This window comes from Oryx dammah, unplaced genomic scaffold (genome assembly GCF_014754425.2).
Source record: "Oryx dammah isolate SB20612 unplaced genomic scaffold, SCBI_Odam_1.1 HiC_scaffold_11150, whole genome shotgun sequence".
Lineage (NCBI taxonomy): Eukaryota > Metazoa > Chordata > Mammalia > Artiodactyla > Bovidae > Oryx > Oryx dammah.
In genome coordinates, this window is record NW_024080543.1 from 1,742,062 (window position 1) to 1,749,242 (window position 7,181).

The following is a 7,181-nucleotide window of genomic DNA, read 5'->3' on the forward strand; positions in this document are numbered from 1 at the left end:
CGAGACGAGGACTGACTCCCCTGTGGAGCCTCCAGAAGTACCCCAAGATACTTGTCAGCACTAGAGGAATCCTCAGGTTCCGTCATAGATTCCACGCAAGGTCTTAGGGGCCAGCACTGACTTCAGAGGAATCCCGACAGGCCCCTCGCAACTCGCATGGAGACTGGCCTTTTCTGAGGCCGCAAGGGAAGGTCCCAGTTGTCCCCGTTGTAACTCGAGAAGGTCCGCCGCAACTCGAGAAAATCCAGTAGGTTCTCCGATCCAGGCGAGATGAGGCCCTTTTCCACTCAGGCGTCTCGAGGCAAATCACACCTTCCCTCTTGAACTTGGAAAGGGTCCTTCACACCCTTGCTGCAACTCAAGAAATTCCCCGACATACCCGCCTCCACTCGATAGGAACACCGAGGGTCCTGCCCTCATCACGAGGAGCCCCGTTTCCTCCTCATAGCTCGAGAAGAGGATTTCTTTCCCTGCTTCGTCGGGAAAGGTTCCCAGCTTTCCTGTCGCATCTCAGAGTAGGCGCTCTCCACAGCAAATTCTAGAGGAACTCCAGGGGTCGTGCCATGATTACCAAGGTGAACAAAATGTCTCAGTCCACTCCAGAAAACCCTGATTTCCCTGCACTGCCTCGACTTGCAGGCCGAGAATCGACTCACACCACAGTGGCACGTGTGACAGCTCTGTGGGAAAACACATGGGAAAGCCTCCATGGAATGCCACAGATCCCTGGATCAAGACAACAGGAAGACAGCCATGGCTGCTCCACCTAGGGAGAAAAGCGAACTTGCATGTCCCCACTCGAGACGAGAACTGACTCCCCTGTGGAGCCTCCAGAAGTACCCCAAGATCCATGTCAGCACTGGAGAGGAATCCTCAGGTTCCGTCATAGACTCCACACGGGGACGTAGGCCCCGGCACTGACTGCAGAGGAATCCTGACAGGCCCCTCGCAACTCGCATGGAGACTGGCCTTTCCTGAGGCCACAAGAGAGGGTCCTAGACGTCCCCATCATAACTTGAGAAGGTCCGGCCGCAACTCGAGAAAATCCAGGAGGTTCTCCCCTCCAGGCGAGATGAGGCCCTTTTCGGCTGAGGCGTCTCGAGGCAAATCATACCTTCCCTCTTCAACTTTGAAAGGGTCCTTCAAACCCTTGCTGCTTATCAAGAAGTTCCCCAACATACCCGCCCCCACTCTAGAGGAACACCGATGGTCCCGCCCACCTCAAGAAGAGCCCCGTTTCCGCCTCATAGCTCGAGATGAGGGTTCCTTTCCCTGCTTCTTCGGGAAAGGATTCCCGGCTTTCCTGTCGCATCTCGGAGGAGGCGCTCTCCACAGGAAAATCGAGAGGAAATCCAGGGAACGTGCCACCATTCCCAATGTGCACAAAATGTCTCAGTCCACTCCAGAAGAATCTGATTTCCCTGCACTTCGTTGACATGCACGCCGAGGATCGACTCACACCACAGTGGCATGTGTGACAGCCCTGTCAGAAAGCCTCGTGGGAAAGCCTCCAAAGAATGCCACAGATCCCTGTATCAAGGCGAAGGGAAGTCTTCCAGGGCTGCTCCAGCTCGTGAGGAAAGCGGACGTGCATGTCGTTACACGAGACGAGGACTGACTCCCCTGTGGAGCATCCAGAAGTACCCCAAGATCCATATCAGCACTGAAGAGTAATCCTCAGGTTCCATCATAGACTCGAAACGAGGTCTTAGGCCCTGGCACAGACTGCAGAGGAATCCCGATAGGCCCCTCGCAACTCGCATGGAGACTGGCCTTTCCTGAGGCTGCAAGGGAGGGTCCCAGATGTCCCCATCATAACTCGAGAAGGCCCCGCCGCAATTCGAGAAAATCCAGGTGATTCTCCCCTCCAGGCAAGATGAGGCCCTTTTCCACTGAGGCGTCTCGAGGCAAATCACACCTTCCCTCTTGATCTTCGAAAGGGTCCTTCACACCCTTGCTGCAACTCAAGAAGTTCCCCGACATACCCGCCTCCACTCGAGAGGAACACCGAGGTACCATCAAGATCAAGAGGAGCCTCGTTTCCTCCTCATACCTCGAGATGAGGGTTCCTTTCCCTCCTTCATCGGGAAAGGATTCCCGGCTACCCTGTCGCATCTAGGAGGAGGCCCTCTCCACAGGAATGTCGAGCGGAACTCCCGGGGTCATGCCACCATTCCCAATGTGCACAAAATGTCTCAGTCCACTCTAGAACAACCTGATTTCCCTGCACTTCCTCGAAATGCACTCCGAGGAATAACTCACACCACAGTGGCAGGTGAGACAGCCCTGTCGGAAAGCCTCGTTGGAAAGCCTCCATGAAATGCCACAGATCACAGTATCAAGACGACCGGAAGCCTTCCACAACTGCTCCAGCTCGGCGGAAATGCGGACTTGCGTGTCCCCAAACTAGACGAGGACTGCCTCCCCTGTGCAGCCTCTGAAGTACCCCAAGATCCATATCAGCACTGGAGAGGAATCCTCAGGTTCCGTCATAGACTCCACACGAGGTCTTAGGGCCCGGCACCGACTGCAGAGGAATCACGACAGGCCCCTCGCAACTCGCATGGAGACTGGCCTTTCCTGAGACCTCAATGGAGGGTCTCAGAGGTCCCCGTCGTAACTCGAGAAGGTCCCGCCGCAACTCGAGAAAATCCAGGAGGTTCCCCCCTCCAGGCGAGATGAGGCCTTTTTCTGCTGAGGCGTCTTGAGGCAAATCACACCTTCCCTCTTGAACTTCGAAAGAGTCCTTCACACCTTTGCTGCAACTCAAGAATTTCCCCGACATACCCGTCAATACTCGAGAGGAACACCGATGGTCCCGTCCCCATCAAGAGGAGCCCCGTTTCCTCCTCATAGCTCGAGATGAGGTTTCCTTACCCTGCTTCGTTGGAAAGGATTCCAGGGTTTCCTGTCACATCTCGGAGGAGGCCCTCTCTACAGCAAAGTCGAGAGGATCTCCAGGGGTAATGCCACCACTCCCAATGTGCACAAAATGTCTCGGTCCACCACAGAACAACCTGATTTCCCTGCACTTCGTCGACATGCACTCCGAGGAATGACTCACCCCACAGTGGCACGTGTGACAGTCCTGTCGGTAAGCCTCGTGGGAAAGCCTCCATGGAATGCCACAGATCACTGTATCAAGGTGATGGGAAGACTGCCATGACTGCTCCAGCTCTCGAGAAATGCGGACTTGCGTGACCCACACGAGACGAGGACTGTCTGCCCTGTGGAGCCTCAGAAGTCCCTAAGATCCATATCAGCACTGGAGAGGAATCCTCAGGTTCCGTCATAGATTCCACATGAGGTCTTAGGTTTTGGCACCGACTGCAGAGGAATCTCAACAGGCCCCTCGCAACTCGTATGGAGACTGGCCTTTCCTGAAGCCTCAAGGGAGGGTCCCAGAGGTCCCCGTTGTAACTCGAGAAGTTCCCGCCGCAATTCGAGAAAATCCAGGAGGTTTGCCACTCCAGGCGTGATGAGGCCCTTCTCCGCTGAGGCGTCTTCAGGCAAATCACACCTTCCCTCTTGAACTTCGAAAGGGTCCTTCACACCCTTGCTGCAACTCAAGAATTTCCCCTACATACCCGCATCCACTCGAGAGGAACACCGAGACTCCCGCACACATCAAGAGGAGCCCGGTTTCCACCATAAAGCTCGAGATGAGGGTTCCTATCCCTGCTTCTTCGGGAAAGGATTCCCTGCTTTCATGTCGCATCTCGGAGGAGGCGCTCACCACAGGAAAGACGAGAGGAACTCCAGGGGTCGTGCCACCATTCCCAATGTGCACAAAATGTCTCAGTCCACACCTGAAGGACCTGATTTCCCTGCTCTTCTTCGACTTTCACGCAGAGGATCTACTCACACCACAGTGGCACGTGTGACAACCCTGTCGGAAAGCCTCATGGGAAAGCCTCCAAAGAATGCCACAGATCCCTGTATCAAGGCGACAGGAAGCCTGAAACGGCTGCGTCAGCTCATGAGGAAAGAAGAGGTGCATGTCCCCACTAGCGACGAGGACTGACTCCCCTGTGGAGCCTCCAGACCTACCCCAAGATCCATATCAGCACTGGAGAGGAATCCTCAGGTACTGTCATAGGCTCCACACGAGGTCTTAGGCCCCGGCACCGACTGCAGAGGAATCCCGACAGGCCCCTCGCAACTCGCATGGAGACTGGCTATTCTTTAGGGCACAAGGGAGGGCCCAGAGGTCCCCGTCGTAACTCGAGAAGGTCCAACCACAACGTAGGAAATGTAGGAGGTTCACCCCTCCAGGCGAGTGAGGCGCTTTGCCGCTGAGGCGTCTCGAGGCAAATCACACCTTCCCTCTTGAACTTCGAAACGGTCCTTCACACCTTTGCGGCAACTCAAGAAGTTCCCCGACATACCCGTCTCCACTCGAGAGGAACACCGAGGGTCCCGCCCCCATCAAGAGGAGCCCCGTTTCCGCCTCATAGCTCGAGATGAGGGTTCCTTTCCCTGCTTCGTCTGGAAAGGATTCCCGGCTTTCCTGTCGCATCTCGGAGGAGGCCTTCTGTACAGGAATATCGAGAGGAACTCCAGGGGCCGTGATACCATTCCCAATGTGCACAAAATGTCTCAGTCCATGCCAGAAGAACCTAATTTCCCTGCACTTCCTCGTCATGCACGCCGAGGATCGATTCACACCACAGTGCTACGTGTGACAGCCCTGTCGGAAAGCCTAGTTGGAAAGCCTCCAAAGAACGCCACAGATCCATGTATCAAGGTGACGGGAAACCAGTCACAGCTGCTCCACCTCGGAGAAAAGCGGATTTGCACGTCTCCAATCGAGATGAGGACTGATTCCCCTGTGAAGTCTCCAGAAGTACCCAAGATCCATGTCAGCACTGGAGAGGAATTCTCAGGTTCCGTCATAGACTCCACACGAGGTCTTAAGCCCTGGCACCGACTGCAGAGGAATCCCGACAGGCCCCTCGCAACTCGCATGGAGACTGGCCGATCCTGAGGCCTCAAGGTAGGTTCCCGGAGTTCCCTGTCTTAACTCGAGAAGGTCCCACCGTAACTCGAGAAAATCCAGGAGGTTCTCCCCTCCAGGCGAGATGAAGCCCTTTTCTGTTGAGGCAACTCGAGGCAAATCACATCTAACCTCCTGAACTTCGAAAGGGTCCCTAACACCCTTGCTGCAATTCAAAAAGTTCTCTGACATACCCGCCTCCACTCGAGAGGAACACCGAGGGTCCCGCCCACATCAAGAGGAGCCCCGTTTCCGCCTCATTGCACGAGATGAGGGTTCCTTTCCCTGCTTCATCGGGAAAAAATTCCCGGCTTTCCTGTCGCATCTCGGAGTAGGCACTCTCCACAGGAAAATCTAGAGGAATTCCAGGGGTCGTGCCACCATTCCCAATGTGCACAAAATGTCTCAGTCCATGCCAGAAGAACCTGATTTCCCTGCACTTCCTCGTCATGCACGCCGAGGATCGACTCACACCACAGTGCCACAAGTGACAGTCCTGTGGGAAAACCTCATGGGTAAGCCTCCAAGGAATGCCACAGATCCCTGTATCAAGGCAATGGGAAGACTGACACGGTCTGCTCCATATTGGGAGAAAAGCGGACTTGCATGTCCCCACTCGAGACGAGGACTGATTCCCTTGTGGAGCCTCCAGAAGTACCCTAAGATCCATGTCAGCACTGGAGAGGAATCCTCAGGTTCCGTCATAGACTCCACATGAGGTCTTAGGGCCCGGCACCGAATGCAGAGGAATCGCGACAGGCCCCTTGCAACTCTCATGGAGACTGGCCATTTCTGACGCCACAAGGGAGGGTCCCAGTTGTCCCCGTCGTATCTCGAGAAGGTCCCGCTGCAACAGCAGAAAATCCAGCAGGTTCTCCCATCCAGGCGAGATGAGGCCCTTTTCCACTCAGGCGTCTCGAAGCAAATCACAACTTCCCTCTTGAACTTCGAAAGGGTCCTTCACACCCTTGCTGCAACTCAAGAAGTTCCCTGACATACCCGCCACCACTCAAGAGGAACACCGAGGGTCCTGCCCACATCAAGAGGAGCCCCGTTTCCGCTTCATATGTCGAGAAGAGGATTTCTTTTCCTGCTTTGTCGGGAAAGGATTCCCGGCTTTTCGGTCGCATCTCGGAGGAGGCGCTCTCCACAGGAAAGTCTAGAGGAAATCCAGGGGTTGTGACACAATTCCCAACGTGCACAAAATGTCTCAGTCCACTCCAGAAGAACCTGATTTTCCTGCAGTGCCTCGACATGCACACCGAGGATCAATACACAACATAGTGGCACGGGTGACAGCCCTACGGGGAAAGCTCGTGGTAAATTCTCCATGGAATGTCACAGATCACTGTATGAAGGCAGGGGAAACCTGCCACGGCTGTTCCACCTCGGGAGAAAAGCAGACTTGCATGTCCCCAGTCGAGACGAGGACTGACTCCCCTTTGGAGCCTCCAGTAATACCACAAGATCCATGTCAGCACTGGAGACGAAACCTCAGGTTCCGTCATAGACTCCACATGAGGTCTAAGGCACAGGCACAGACTGCAGAGGAATCCCAACAGGCCCCTCGCAACTCGCATGGAGACTGGCCTTTCCTGAGGCCACAAGGGAGGGTCCTAGAGGTACCAGTTATAACTCGAGAAGGTCCGGCCGCAACTCGAGAAAATCAGGAGGTTCTCCCCTCTAGGCGAGATGAGGCCCTTTTCCGCTGAGGCGTTTCGAGGCAAATCACACTTTCCCTCTTGAATTTCGAAAGGGTCCTTCACACCCTTGCAGCAACTCAAGAAGTTCCCCGACATACCCGCCTCCACTCGAGAGGAACACCGAGGGTCCCGCCCACATCAAGAGGAGCCCCTTTTCCTCCTCATAGCTAGAGGTGTGTGTGCCTTTATCTGCTTTGTCGGGAAAGGATTCCCGGCCTTTCTGTCACATTTCAGAGGAGGCGCTTTCCTCAGGAAAGTCGAGAGGAACTCCAGGGCTCGTGCCACCATTCCCAACGTGCACAAAATGTCTCAGTCCACTCCAGAAGAACCTTATTTCCCTGGACTGCTTCGACTTGGACGCCGAGGATCGACTCACACCACAGTGGAACGTGTGACCTCCTTGTGCCAAAACCTCTTGGGAAATCCTCCATGGAATTCCACAGATCCCTGGATCAAGGCGACGGGAAGCATGCCACGGCTGC